The sequence below is a fragment of the Strongylocentrotus purpuratus genome, unplaced genomic scaffold, assembly GCF_000002235.5.
Source record: "Strongylocentrotus purpuratus isolate Spur 01 unplaced genomic scaffold, Spur_5.0 spur5_scaffold_5, whole genome shotgun sequence".
Lineage (NCBI taxonomy): Eukaryota > Metazoa > Echinodermata > Echinoidea > Camarodonta > Strongylocentrotidae > Strongylocentrotus > Strongylocentrotus purpuratus.
This window is the reverse complement of record NW_022145611.1, coordinates 23,854,055-23,870,064: the sequence shown is the minus strand read 5'-3', so window position 1 is coordinate 23,870,064 and position 16,010 is coordinate 23,854,055.

Sequence of the window (16,010 nt, the reverse complement as noted above, 5' to 3'; positions counted from 1 at the left end):
AAGGGTAAGGGGAAAGGTCATGGGGGTAGGGGGTATATAATACGAGAGAGATAGAAGGTGCAATAGAGGTTGGGGGGATAGAGAGAGAGAGAGAGAGAGAGAGAAAAAAAGAGAGAGAGAGAGAAAGAGAGAGAGAGAGAGAGATTTTTTTTTAAATACGACTCATGGTGACCTGGATAAATAATTTGATTATTAATCAATCTTATAATATTTTGATGTGAGCATAAAGATGATATCAATATCATCGAATTTCGTCACGTTGTGTGATTTTCATCATGGTAATTGCTCTGTTACCCAATCTATCTCAATTACGACATCGACGAGCAGATGAGAACACCTCACGACCCTTGACCTTTGACGTATAAATGTGCTTAGTTTCAAGTTCCTTCTGGTGAATGAAATCACTAATTAGCCACCTGATTGGGAGCGATGTTTAAAAAAACACCTCTCCGATAGAAAAAATCGAGGTGTCGCATCATCACCGTGGCAACAAGAACGTGCCTGGCGTACCAAGGATGACGAGCAGACGATGCTTAGAATGCTAGGAATCCGATTCGCGCCGATTCGAGCGCAATAAAACTTGATCAGACAGGGTATCACGGAATTAAAAAATCTGGAGAACGCATTCCACGCTCATTGGCAGGAGAGTCAGAAATCTAAGCTGGCCGACAAGGCAAACTGACATTGCTCCGACAAATTATTGGCGTACTAATGTGGGAAGGCGATTATTTATGTTAGGTAATCTAAGATGGATGTACCATCTTGGTAAAAGCATGGGCATGCTGCATGGCGCCGTGCCGTACATGACGGGGATGGGGATGAAAAGATGAACAGTTCTTTTTTTTTCACTTCTCTTTATGATGTAAGCATTGGCCTCAAGAACAGACTGATTGGCTCGCTGATCATATAAGAACAGGGTGGCTTTGTTTTAATCTCCTCGACAAACGTTTGTTTCATATTTAATCGCATATGCACAGTCTTTTTTTGCCCCTTTATTCACAAGAGATGTGAACTTCTTTTCACTATATACTTTTCACCCTATCAATCCGTTTGGGATATACCTGTGATATGTCATGCCTCACGAGTGCTCCAAAGCCTTGTCCAATCTCTTTGGATATTTCCAACAAATTTTTGAAGGAGGGGTGCAAACTCCATCTGATACTAGCCCCTTTACCCCCCCCCCCTTCCCTTCCCATCATCTCGTCTCCCAGGTCGCTCGTGCTCTCTGGCCCCTATCGTACACCACCCCTCATCAGGATCATGTTAATTGCATTATAAGCATTGGCTTCCAGTCGACCTCACCGCTCGCATGCCTGGCATACCGACAACAAATATCGAAAGGAAGAGAAGAGGAGATAGAAGATGAACAAAATGACGCACCTTGATCCAGTAAGATGCAAGCTCAAAGATGCGACAGGGGATTTTGGAAAGGAGAGAAAATCCCGAGAAAAGCTTCATCAGTAATTTGCTGCGATGAGAGACGATGTGCGATGATTCTTCTCGAATGGACAATCTGTGTCTCTGATCCGGTCATACCCCCAGTCACACCGTCAAGCTGACTCAAACTGACCGATAATGCATGTCACACGATACGTCATCTGCCTGCATGGCGTAGGACTGCGTCAGCGACTGGCGCATCCTTTGACGTACCATGAGAGAATACTGTGATACAACAAATGAATGAAAAAATAACAGTGCAAACATTTCCGACTTACTGGCGTATGCATTATTGCCTTCAGATGCTTGCTTAGCGCAGGAAATAACGCAATCGACACGACGCCTCGTGTGCAGCGGGCGTAATCGACACATTTTGTCATTCAGGGTTATTCACTTTGTTGTTGTTTGTGTTGGTATTGTCAGTGTGACTGGGGTATCAGAAGTCGGTTTGGGTCGATCGAAACAAGTGTGCCTTAAAGCATCCACCATGCCGAAGGGGTCCAAGATGAGAGGTCGATCAGAAAAATAAAATGAAATCTAGCCCCCCCCCAAAAAAAAAAAAATAAATAAATAAATAAATAAATAAATAAATAAAAAAAAAAAAAAAAAATAATAATAATAATAATAAAATAAAAAATTAAAAAAAATTAAAAAAATGAAATAAATCAAAAATGAAATAAATCAAAACGTGTTGAATTTTTTTTTGAAAAAAATGTGCACCCATTGACAAAACGAGAAAAGGGATATATTTTGTGGGAAATTACTTGTCGGAATGTGCAAAGACACCAGCTTCCACAAAGTAGTTTTTAATTGATATGTGCTATCCAGAAATGATTAATTTAAAAGATTTGCAAAAAGTAAAGCACACTGTCGGTCATATAGTTGGAATATTTTTTTTTACCCCAATTTATGGAATTATTTTGACAATGATTTATTCCTAATAGATCTACATAATAGTATACATTCTCAGATTTTATTGAATAATAACTTGCCAGTGTTCGTTTTGCGTGACTGCTGAAGCATGTGTATGCTACTATGCTTATTAACTAGGGGACCTACGCTCTTAAGTCATAAATGACAGTAATGAGGATGAATGCCCCACAAAATGGCACTAATATGGCACATCGACACGGTATTGATCCCTGGGTCTCACAGTTACGAGGCCATTGCTTTGCCACTGAACAATGATTGTACGCAGCGGGGGCTAGGGTAGGGGGGAGTGCCCACAAATAAAATTTAAAAAAAGAAAATGCAATAAATTATCAATAATTCATTGAATTCCCCCGGTCCCCAATATAAAACGGAGGTACGGCCATGCATTATGGCTCAAGGCTTGGGCACGCAGAAGATTTTTTTTCTGTTGGGGACCGGGGGGGGGGGGAATTCAATGAATTATTGATAATTGTCAAAATAATTCCATAAATTGGGGTAAAAAAATATATTCCAACTATATGAGCGACAGTGTATATACCAAATCGACACATCCCTGACATTGTATGAAAAGGAAATGCAAGGGCTCAGTGTTAAGCCATAACTATTTTCAGTACGATCCTTTTCGGTATTTGCTTTGCACTGATCTTATTGTAGCATTATTATAATCTTCATGAAAAGTAGATACTGTCCATGCAACCAATATATATATATATATAAATCACAATGTTAAACTTATTTCACTTTAGAAAGCCAAAAATGGAACGGGAAAATGCTTTGCTGACTACTATCACCAGGCTTCTGCACCCTAGTTTTTGTGTCGTCATTAAGAATGTGTTGTATGCATACGAGGAATCTTTGATGAGGTCGGAATGTCGGTCGTCGATCTTAATATATACCAATCCATGACGTGTCGTCAATTGTCATCTTTCTTTTGACCTTTCATCATCTGCAACGGCGTACCTATGGGGGGGGCAGGGGGGGCAGAGTGCCCCCCCTGACGGGCTCCAGGGGGAAAAAAAAGAAAAAGGGGAAAGAAAAGAAAAAAAAGGAAAGGAAAGAAAAAGAAAAAAAGAAAAGGGAAGAAAAAAAGGAGAGAAAGAGAAAAAAAGGAAAAAAAGGAAAAGGAAAGAAAAAAGGGAGAAGAAGAGAAAAGGAAAAAAAAAGGAAAAGAAAAGGAAAGGAAAAAAATGGGGAAATTAAAAAAAAAAAAGACCATGGCCGTACGCACCAGGGGGGGGGGGCAGTTGACCCCAGATTTTTTGAAAACGTACAGTTTTTTTCCTGCAAATGTTAGTGTAGGCCTATACCAAATCCTTCAATTCTACTTTTGAAAATGCAAAAGTACCCTCATGACCAGTTCGGTCGCTCGAACTCCCTTCACTCCTTTTGCTTTTGAGATTCTTCGAAAACTTTTAACGCATCTTTCCCCCCTCCCCCACCAGAAAAATATTCCGCATACGGCCCTGAAAAATTTAGACAAATGAAAATAGGAAAATATAAGTGATATAACAAATTCGAAACTCTTCGCTGGCGCGAACTGCTTGCTAGCCTATTTTGTATTAAATGTTTTCACTTGCCCGTCCCCCTGAAAAAAAGAAAAGGATTAGCATTGCCTAGAATACAATTGTGCCTGCCCCGACGGGCACCGACCTGCAACCATGGCAACAATAACACACAGTGTATGTACCAAATGTTACTAAAAGAGAGTAATTCATTTTTCTCGCTCGCTACACTTGCTCGCGAATAAAATGAATAGATATTGCTTTGGAAACAATTGTGCCCACCCTTGACCTGAAACAATATCATTAAAAATGGAAGAGTTTTTACGCCCTCTCGCCAAAAAGGAATTGAATCGCGCTAAACGTGATTGCGTCCATTCTGACCTGCACCAATAAAAACTAGTTTATTTATTAATTTCTATTAAAAGAGAATTTTTTTTTTGCTTGCTCGCTATGCTCGCTCGCCAAAATGGAATTGACACCGCTAACGTGCCCGCCCCAACCTGCAACAACCAGTTAATAATTATGTACCAAACGTTATTCAAAGAAGTTTTGGTGTGCTCGTGCTCGCCAAAACGGAATTAACATCAAGCTTAGACATGATTGTGTAAGCCCTGCCCTGCAACAAAAAAAATCTGAAATTTATGAACCAATTATCATTACAAAAATTTTGCTCGCTCGCTACGCTCGCTCGCCAAAATAGAAATAACACCGCTTTTAATAATCACGTCCGTGACATGGAACAATGAACCCAAGTTTATGTACCATATTTTCCCTTTAAAAGAGAAGTGATTTTTTTGCTCGCTCGCTACGCTCGCTCGCCAAAATAGAAATAACACCGCTTTTAATAATCACGTCCCTGACATGGAACAATGAACCCAAGTTTATGTACCATATTTTCCCTATAAAAGAGAAGTGATTTTTTTGCTCGCTCGCTACGCTCGCTCGCCAAAATAGAAATAACACCGCTTTTAATAATCACGTCCCTGACATGGAACAATGAACCCAAGTTTATGTACCATATTTTCCCTACAAAAGAGAAGTGATTTTTTTGCTAGCCCGCTACGCTCGCTCGCCAAAATAGAAATAACACCGCTTTTAATAATCACGTCCCTGACATGGAACAATGAACCCAAGTTTATGTACCATATTTTCCCTATAAAAGAGAAGTGATTTTTTTGCTCGCTCGCTACGCTCGCTCGCCAAAATAGAAATAACACCGCTTTTAATAATCACGTCCCTGACATGGAACAATGAACCCAAGTTTATGTACCATATTTTCCCTACAAAAGAGAAGTGATTTTTTTGCTAGCCCGCTACGCTCGCTCGCCAAAATAGAAATAACACCGCTTTTAATAATCACGTCCCTGACATGGAACAATGAACCTAAGTTTTATGTACCGTATTTTCCCTATAAACGAGAAGTGATTTTTTTCGCTAGCTCGTGGAATTATGTGCCCACCACTAACCTGCTACAATATCATTAAAAAGAGAAATGTAGGGGGTTGCCTTGGGATTGACATTGCCTTAAACACGATTGTGCCCGCCCCCGACCTGCAACAATGAAACAAATTTTATATAGCAATTCATTGAGAGAAAGATGTATTTAGGCTCGCTAGCTAAAATGGGTATGAAATCACCATAAACACAATATTGTTCCCGCGCCCTGCATGGGACAATTGAACCAAGTTTAAGTGGCAATTATTAAAAAAAGAGTGATTTTTTCTTGCTCGCTACGCTCGTTTGCAAAAAAATGAAATTAACGTCGCTAACAAGTGAATGTTCCCACCCCAACTTGCAACAATACCAATTTACATACCAAACGTTACTTAAAGATTTTTTTTTGCTCGCTCGCTCGCCAGAAGTGAAAATTAGCATCGCCTTTTTTGTTTGTTTCGGTCGCTTGCCCCCCCTGACGGAGTACCCCAGGTACGCCACTGATCTGCAAGCACCATAATGATTAATATGTTCTAATTCCAAGCATACTTACATCCGACAAGACCAAATCGCATCACACACACAGCTAGCGGCCTGGGGACCAATTTTTCAATTATTGTGTACCTAATGCATTTTTGTCGCAGCTTAACATAACAAGAAATCCCGTTTCCACGCGCAGACGATCAATCATCGTAAATAAGGCGTTTTATGGCGGGAGATAAATTTTTGGGTGGCTGCGCCCGCCGGAGCGTCATCATATTCATGGCGGGTCCGTGCCGGTACGTTACCCGTCTCCTGTCGATGTGTGTTACACCTCAAGGATGACATGCTGAAATGGTGATGATGTATATATCTTAGAGGATAGTGATACCAAGAACATGGCTCTTTAAATGGTGGAATAAGTTCCTTTAAAGGAAGTAAGTAGGCCTACTCGATAAGGTGACGAAGACAAAGTTCGTCAACTTAAATGTAAAAGGTCTAGACATGTTTGTCGTTTTAATTTGATTTCATTACGATACAATATTTTACGGAGCACCACTTTATTTCATAAAAGGTTTTTTTTTTAAATCAATGAAATTAGCCAGTTGGCCATACATCCATCAGCCTGTTGTGTAGCAATAATATACATCCATGTTTTTTTTATACAGAATAAAACGTTGAAACCGAACTCCTTGAGTATACTTGGCTTCTAGTATATATTGTTGTCGCTCGATGCTTATTTTAATCAATCTCTCTCTTAACCGGTGTTCGAGTTATTTCGAAAGAAACCGAATTACTCTAGAGTGGGGTGCCGATTAATTTACATTTAGCTTGTCAGTCACAGTGCACTCCAAACGTGTGGCTGCGGCATAATATAACAAGATGGGAAAGAAAAGTTGTTCGTTCAGTACATAAATATTTGGTTACTATAAGCTATAGAGAAGTCCACATCATGCGTGTTACTTACGAGCAAATTAATATTAAGTATCAATGACGTATGAACCACCACGCTTTGCTGGCTAATGTAAATATCGGTGGCTAAACGAGTGATGCTCTCCACAGATGTTTGGAAGGGCAGCCCTTCATCGGGGGCATACCTGGATTTATAATCGCTCGAAGGGTATTTGCAGATGATAGAAGCTTACTGGCTGAGAGATGTTCTTACTCAAAGTGCTATAAGTGTTTCTTGATTGATCAGATCAAGAAGTTACTAGCAAGTAACTTCTTGATCAGATGAGGGGCGACCTTGTATCATCATGTCTCATAGGCTGTAACATCTTTGCGTTGTGTGGTTGCGAACCCCAGTTCTCAACACAAAAATGACGACCGATTCGGTGCGGTGGTGACCACTACATCATAATGTTCTGTTCTAAAATAATAAAGAGTGATTCGTTGGGGCCCTTGGGGTGTACCCCCTAACCTCGTCGTGGTGCTACGCCTCTCTCTTTAAGCTTCCACCACGGGGCGTTGTATTGTTATGAACTCCTGCTCTTAATAATGACGAACATTCGAGATAACCCATTGCTTAACATTTATCTCCTGCTGATCAGGGATAAAAAAAAATCATTCTAGTTGGCCTGCCAATGACTCTTGGAGCATACAGCTACTAGAGATATCTATTCTTCTTACCCTTTGCCGAACTACGCACCGATATTTTCATAGATGTGAGAGCTCAGCTAGAGACAAGTATTTCAAATATATCAAGACAGTATGGTCGTTAGTTGATAAAGGTTCAGTAGGATTTATCCCGAGTTTTCCACAACTTACTTGTGCCGAACTCGCTGTCGATATTTCCACAAGTTAAGTGTTCGGCAAGAGAAAAATAATTTCAAACGTAACTGAATTCGCTCGTAAGTCAATATGAGTACAATACGAATTATCGCAAGTTTTTTTCAAAAGTTGCGCCAACTTCTGCCGATATTTCAACTATTTGTACCGAGCCAATTCGGAGTCTAACTCGACAATCGACCCGTCAAGAAACATGTGAGTTGGGCTTTATTATCACTCGCCAACTTAAGGACTTTATAGCACGAGATGTCGTGAACTCTGAAGCTCTACCGTGTCTTCAAGTCAAAATGGGGTTTAAATATACTTAAAATAAAATCAAATGTTACGAGTCTGGATTGGGTAAGCTAGCTCCTGGAAAGACAGGCATACTCCCGGAATTGTCTACATGCATTATAATCAGTCAAACATAACTATTCGAGAACAGCGGAGTAAGTTTCAATGGGAATAGAGCGAGTACCATAACCTGAAAGCAGGCCAAGATAGAGCTTAAAAGCTCGTGCCACATCGTACCACATCGTACTGAAACATCGCGAAAGTGTGTGAATGGTATTACGTCATTCGATATTGGGCGTGGCGTAAATGTGAAAGTGTCCTGATCGGACAGGGCATGCACCCTATCTCATCATATTATTTTGTGAACCTGTAGTTTGCTTGAGGCTTCTTTAAAAAAAGAAACGGAAGTTTCGAACACATTATGATTAATCACTATTCTCTAAAGCTTATAATGTACCACACATTCTTTCTTGTTTTAATGACCTGTGAATCAATAAATAAATGTAATAAAGTAATTTCCTGTATTGTAATTTGATTGAGCCGTCATTGTAAATGGCATTTTCTACATGTGATTTTTTTAAGGTGTGAAATATGAGATACACATTTGACTGTCATTACAAATAAGTTGTCGGCCTATTCAGGTCCTTTGCAGAAACCTTTGTCTAAAATAATTGCTATGATATCAATATAAACTTCATATGTTGAAGATAAATGAGAGTTTGTGATTACATTGAGATAAATAACACTCTAATTATATCATAATATGTTATTCCTTTCAAATCTGAGGACACATTCTCTTCATCGTCATACCTAATAAATACCTTGGCTCATATGGATACAAGCTTTATACAATACCCTTACATACTGCGGTATGACAAGAATCGTTACTCACATATTTCTGCTGAGGGATGCCGACACAGCTCATTTTAACAGACATTAATTGGACATCATTTGTCACTGCTCTATCTCTCTCATCCACAGAATCGCGATGTCGAAGTGTGCTGTCTACAGATTTCAAAGGATATAAAGCTACTCTTTAAAATACGTATCGTTTGTTTGATTAGAGTGATATATTGCTCAAAATGTGTAGACATAGATAATACTGATTAGCTTTTTTGGAATAATTAAAGAACTTTGCATGTGCTAAAGAATTTAAAGAAAATATGTTTTAAAGTATGTATCCGATAATATGAAAAAAAGACATGAATACTTTTTTTTTACGTTGCAAGACTTTCAAGAAGAAGGTTCAATCTTAGAATCATCAAAAATCTTTATTATCGGGATGTCTTGTATGTGTAATTAGCTTTTTTTTTTATTAATATAAACTCATATGAAAGTATTTACCCAAGCTCAGATCGATGTCAATAACATTGTCTAATACTATGAAACAATATTGAATATTGGTTTCAGATCTGTTTATATTATTTTGTATTTTTTTCAATATTCATGTTCATTATTTTCAGTCGTTCTGTCATTACAACAGCCGATATCAAATTTCCATTCTTTTCTATAATTATAATAGATTGATTTGATAAATATTGTTATTTAAAAAAAATGCCATACTTGAAAAATCTTTTTTTTTAAATTAATAATATTATTGATATTTTAGAAATAATCTATTTCTCTGTACCGAACTTTTTTCTCGCTTTTATTCCTTGCAGAGAACCCGATCATTTCGTCACCATGACAACACATTTACCATTCAAATCCATGATATGACGTATCTCTTTCCACCAATCATCACGATGCAATAATACTCCTCACCAATTGGATGATACTCGGATCAAGTTCGTCTAACCACAAAATTTCGACGTGCCGCTCTCATGGTATTTGTTTACATCCAATCATCGAAATGCTGCAAATGTACTTTCATTTTTGTAAAGGGAGATCTTTCCTTTATTCTACAACCCTGCCACAATATTATTCAAAAAAATATAGATATACGAGACATGTTCTTATAGCATTTTCATTGTGTTTGTTAAAATGCCTATTCCTCCGTTGCCACCTATGTAATCAAGGTTTACGATTTTAAAAAATGAGATTCAAATGCTTTCCCATTTTCCATTAATATGGAGGATATTAGTGGAAAAGGTAAGTTATTGTAGGCCAACGATTGACAATTTCTACAAATTTTCTTCCAAAAGTTTTCATTTAGTTAGAACGTGAATTACACAGATTCGATAGCGTCAGAACGAGAATGATAGCTGATATAGAGGCAAGGGTATGGGATCGGGAGATGAGAATGAAGTCTTCTCCATCTCCCAACCAATTCTCATTTATCGTAGATGATGCCTTCCAACACATCACCATGGTCACGTGCCAGCTATATAACATCCATCGGACCTCATAACTTACCAGAGAAAGATCACCTCTCATGACCATAACCCCTTCCCCTTCATGACTACAGGAGTATGACTAACATCAGGCTCGAGACATTAGCGTATCCAGAATGAGAAGAAAAAAAGGGGAGTAAACTTTTCCAGAACATGGGCTGTCATGTATTTATGCAGCTCCGTGTACTGTAGACGCAATTACAAGGTATATTGGTATGGTATGGTATCCATGTGTCGTTAAAAATGAGATGGCGGTCTCCTACATTGTCCAATTTTGAAAAGATTTGTGACCTACGTTTTTTTTAATGCAGAAAAGGGAAGAAAACAAAACAAAATAGGGAGGGGTACGATGGCTTCACTTTATGCTGAAGACGCCCCTGTGGAGGGGTATAGGGGCGGGGTCGGTTGACAGGGGGCTTTTGAAAAGCTATCTAGCTATCTGTGGCGGGATTCAAACCCCAAGCATTCCGTAGCTGCGGTGATCCCCCCGTCATAACATGCCTAAAGGGTCGTGTAACACTTTCACCGAGTATCATGCTGCTAGAGAACAGAGTCGGGTGTCAATCAGGGCAAATAGGGGGGCATGCTTGCACCCCTCTCCCAAACCACGTCTTACGAGGATCGCTGTTGGTGCCACATCCGATGCCAAGATGTCCATGGAGATGCGACAATGTCATTATTCAGATATAATATTGTGTATTTTTCTGGTGTGTCTATCATCAACATAATATATCAACCAAACTATTATAATCAGTACACGTAACTATGATCAACCACGGCGGTTGTGATTGTCACTTGTTATGATACTCAAAAAGTTTTATGAACGATATTTATATCGCCTATATTAATGATAATGTTACATTAATATTAATGGAAAAGAGCATGCTCTGCAAATATATGCTCAGGAACCAGGAACCAGCTATAATCACCCCCCCCTCACCCCTCCTCCTCTTGCGAGCCCGCCCTCAGACAGGGCAGCATTCATCTGTTGGAAACATATCGTAACTCAAAACCGCCGCCAAATTAGTGATGACAATACGACCGGGAGTTGGCGAGATGCTTTCGATTCTTCTCCTAATCCGCGAACCCTTTCTCTCCTTCGCTTCGTGAGTTCGCACGACAATATTTACAAACACGAGCGGTTGTCCGAAATAAAACAATGCTTTGAATGATTGACTTACATCTTTCACAAATGCAATGCTATACTTGTATGTGGTCAAGATAGATGAGCTGGTAACCCCTTGCGAAATGTGGATTACGTTTATAGTTTGAGAAATGACTTCCATTTTTTTATAAAAACAATCTTAAAGGTAATCAAGTTCAAATCCTTTAAAAGCCTTGTACATTTTCATACCAGTCTACCGTGTACAGTTATCTTTTAGTTGATAAATAAGTTTAAAATAAACGTTTAAAATCATTAATTTGTGTTAGATTTTCCTAACAGTTTTATCAAAGTTATACGATGTATCGAGGCCCCTGTCATGACTCATGACAGTGGAAGTCAGCTTTTGACGTTGAAGTGTTTCATCACAAAAGCGGAGAAAAGTTTATCAAAATAATAAATGATTAATTCCTCGAATAAAAAAGAAGAAAACCAGCAGCAAAACTATAATATTACAATGTTTCAACTGTTGCCCTGTTTACAAAGGATACGGAACTGCACTGTGGGGAACGTTTTGCATGTTCTGCACAAAAATATGGTCATTGGTATTATGGTTATCCAATCAAATCAGTCAAACTCGTGATGGGATTGATTTAGAAAGAGCACAACACTTAATGTCATGTCAATAAATTAATCACGTGACAAAGAGCAATGGAAGCCATTGAGATCATTTCAGGTGAAGAAGAGATGAAATGTGTTGGTCATGTTGATCGGTTAACGGAATGACCTATGACCTTTGAAATGAGCGAGTACGACACTGATGATGAGCTAAGACTGAACATAACACTTCAGAATGAAATAAGAACAGCCGAGATAATTAGATATCAAACCATGAATGCTACATTGAAAGATAAAGATTTGTTCAGATCGGCTGACCCTTCCGTATTCAAGATGTCACCCCGCCCATCCCACTTGCAGCTCGTTCTGCTCACTTCGCTCTAATCCACACTCATTATATCATTATCCCCAAACATCCCAAATATTGGCGGACAGTTTCTACAGCATACCTGTCTTCGGGGGAAGCATATCAAACGTACGGCTCCTTTCACAAAGCAGAGTTTCAACCCCAACTTAAATGGGTCCAGTCCGGGGGTAACTATGGAAGGCAATTTAGGTTTTTAAAAAAGGTTACATTATATTTAGCCATTCATTTTTAAACGACACTACATTATATGGGTCTACATGGTTGGTCGCGTTTTAGTTTACAATCACATTATGAGAATGCGAACAGGTTTCATTTGTTTTCGTCACAAATAATAACTTTCGGGAAGAAGCGATTTCAAAACAAAACGACTGTTCCTACATTGTGTGCACCAATTTTATTTAGACACAATAACATTTACAATTTCTACAAAAATCGGTGTGCGAAAAAAAACATAAGTTAAATAAAAAAGTGTAAATATAAACTTATTGAATCAATCAGCCCGAATTATAATTTGTAATTTAAACATATAACCATGGGGCTGCATGGGCAGTATTTGAAGATGCCTCTTTATCTACGACTTATTAGATATTTATCAGCAGCACATAGGCCCATATTATCAATCTATTTTTTAATGGCCTGTCATGACGACTGTGTATAGAGCCAGATTTTTGTCTGAATTGCCCTCCATATTTATGTCCACTGTCTATGATTTAAAATTTGATTTGTGAAGGCAGCTCGGTGAATTTACAAATAAATAATTCCTGTTGCGATGACATCCGTTTTGCTTTACTCTCGGGTAACCGCCCCGTGCCGAGGAGGAAACGAAAAGGATCGAGATTCCATCACGGGGTGGCAGGACATCTTCAGGATAATGTCTCGATTCAGAGAGAGAGAGAGAGAGAGAGAGAGAGAGAAAGAGAGAGAGATAGAGAGAGAGAGAGAGGGAGAGAGAGAGAGAGAGAGAGAGAGAAAAGAAGAGATGGTTAGAATTAAAGAGAGCGGAAATTGTGAGATAAAGAGGGTGATACGAATGCTACGATAAATATTAATAATAATAATAATAATAAGGTTTAATTTTTATAAAGCGTTTAATACAAATGTCTCTAAGCGCTTTACAAATATACTTTTACCCCGGATAAGTAATAAAATATGACAATTTTAAATGTTTTAAAGAATGCACTGTATTTTCTTTCTTCCTGTGAAAATATTTAAGGATTCCTGTTGAAAAAAAAAATCGAGTTCCCAGATACTTGACCAGCGCACCAAAGTTCTACCAGAAAGTTGATTGAATTATGCCCCACATACCGCCAAGTCCCATAGTCCCAGGTGTGCTTTTCTGCCGCAGTATTCTTTTGAGGGGTCTAAGCGAAATGTGTTGACAGAACACTTTTCATCCGTTTCACTCTTTCTCACCTCATGGATGCTTCAGTCACTCAGTTATCTCAATTCTTGACCTCCAAAGAACCTCTCCCAGGAGTTTTAGAAATTTTAGAATTTTAGAAATGAATTTTCTTTTCCCAAAAGCAATAAGTTTGATTCCGAAAATGACAGCTGTATTTATAGTTCGTCAATATCAACCTGGGTTTAGATTCTTTATGTTGTTTCATCCTCACTTCAATTGAAACTAGTAAGAATTACAAAAAAAGTACCTATGAAAGTTTCGAGACAGGTGATGTAAGATATGTACCCGTCTATAAACTGCGATAACATCATTTATGTGATTATTGATTATATACTTTATCAGTATATTTAACATAATGATGAAGAACACTTGACATTCAATCAGTTAATATATTGCGATTAATTAGATAATCATAATTTGTGCCTTGAATATTCTTTTTCTCCAAGTGACATGGACGTCATGAAAATGTGTAGTCCTTTGCAACTCGTGCAATGTTATTGTAGGTGTAACGACTAACGACTATCTATTTTCCTTTTCACAACGTGCTCTTTTTTGAAAAATTATTAAAACACTTTAACTTTCCTACCTCTGATGTAGTTTTATGTAGGATTATGGACAACTTTTCTCCGATACACTTTAACCATGAGAAACAACTCAACAAACGACGTACCATTTTGGACGCATAGGCCAACTTTCAGCGGATAATAAGGAGATAAGTAAAATATGACTCAAATGTAAAATACATATAGAATTCTTATTTTTCATTCATAAACAGCGACCAATTCAGAAACAAAGTTGTTTCGACAGAAAATTATTTCACTTGAAACTTAATGTAAAATCGACTCAATGTTATAGGCCTATATTTTCACATCTCAGTCCGAAACAATTCTATCAAATCAAACGCGAAGTTGGCGCCTTTTAGCAGCAATCTTCCTGGATGTAACACGAGTAGTTCATCCCTTCTCATCGCGATATATAAGACTGGACTAAAAGTACATGACCTCTAGACCTGGTTTCATTTGTCATCGGTTAAAGGTCTTCTACATATATCCTCTATTTCTTGTTCGAAACAAGATGATCCCCTCAAGAGAATCTCTCATCTGCCCACTTTGTCAGAAATCAAATACTCCCTATAGCTTCTGCAATACTTTTGTATCCAGTTTTGGTTTGAACAGGGTTGACGGTCCACGGTGTTAGTTAAACCGGAACCTTGAACCAGCTTAGAAATTTCGGAATACAGCCCTTAACCCGCATGTATATATTTTCAAGTTTGATTATATACATTAGTAAACTAGAGTACTACAAACACAGTCATTTTACAATTGTGGGCGAGCAAGAAATAAAGAAAAAAAGAGGTGTTCGGTTCTAAAAGTAAAAATAGCGTTTGTATGACTAGTGACAAGTTCGGCTTCGACGGACAACGAGAACGGTAGAGGCAGAAGAACGAAATGGATAGGAATAGGCCCTACGGCATCTTGACAAAGAGAGATCATCCTTGATTTCTTCCGGTGCATCAATGTGAAGAGCATATAAAATACTTAGATACAATATTATTTCAATTTCCACTGTTAATTGAATGATACAATGTGTGTGTGTTTTTTTTAAAGAAATACAAATGCCACATAACAATAACTTAACATGCTTGTGATTCGGGAGTAACTAAATTCAGGGGAATGGGGGTTGAACAAAAATAGGTCTTGACGATTTTGTAGAGAATTTTGGAAAGGAAGCCGTAGGATCTCGAGTGTTCATGACCTATTTCATGGATATTGGGATTGATCTTACTCTGGTTTCGATGGCCCATTTAGCAGACGGATGTTATTTTTAACACATGATACCGTGGGTACAACTCTTGTGACGGATTAGGATTTTCGTTTTCATTTCTGGTAAATTTGTTTTGACCCCCTCCGGAGTATATGCGAAATAGTTCTAAGTTAAAAGGATTGTTTCGAAAGGGCCTATACATCAATAAATTTGATTCGGTGCTGTTTATGGATAGAAGAAGTTGCTGCTTAGACAGAGGTTTGCAAGATCATCCTCTTTTTAGAGTTTTATGATCGAGAAGTCTAACCCCAAAACGTGTGGTTACAAGAGAAGGGGGAGGAAAATGGGTTGTCGCCTCTGTTAACAATTATGTTTAAGCCTGTCTGTTTCTCTCTTTCCCATCATTAAGTCACTACAGATTTTCATTTTTTTAATTTATGAAAAGTTCCCGTAAAAATCTTGTCGACAACTGTTAGCATTCATCAGTATTAACTGGTTGTTTACTTACAAGCATAATTATGCTTTATTAGCAGTCAGATAAAACAAAACAAACAAACCAAACAAACTAAACAATCTA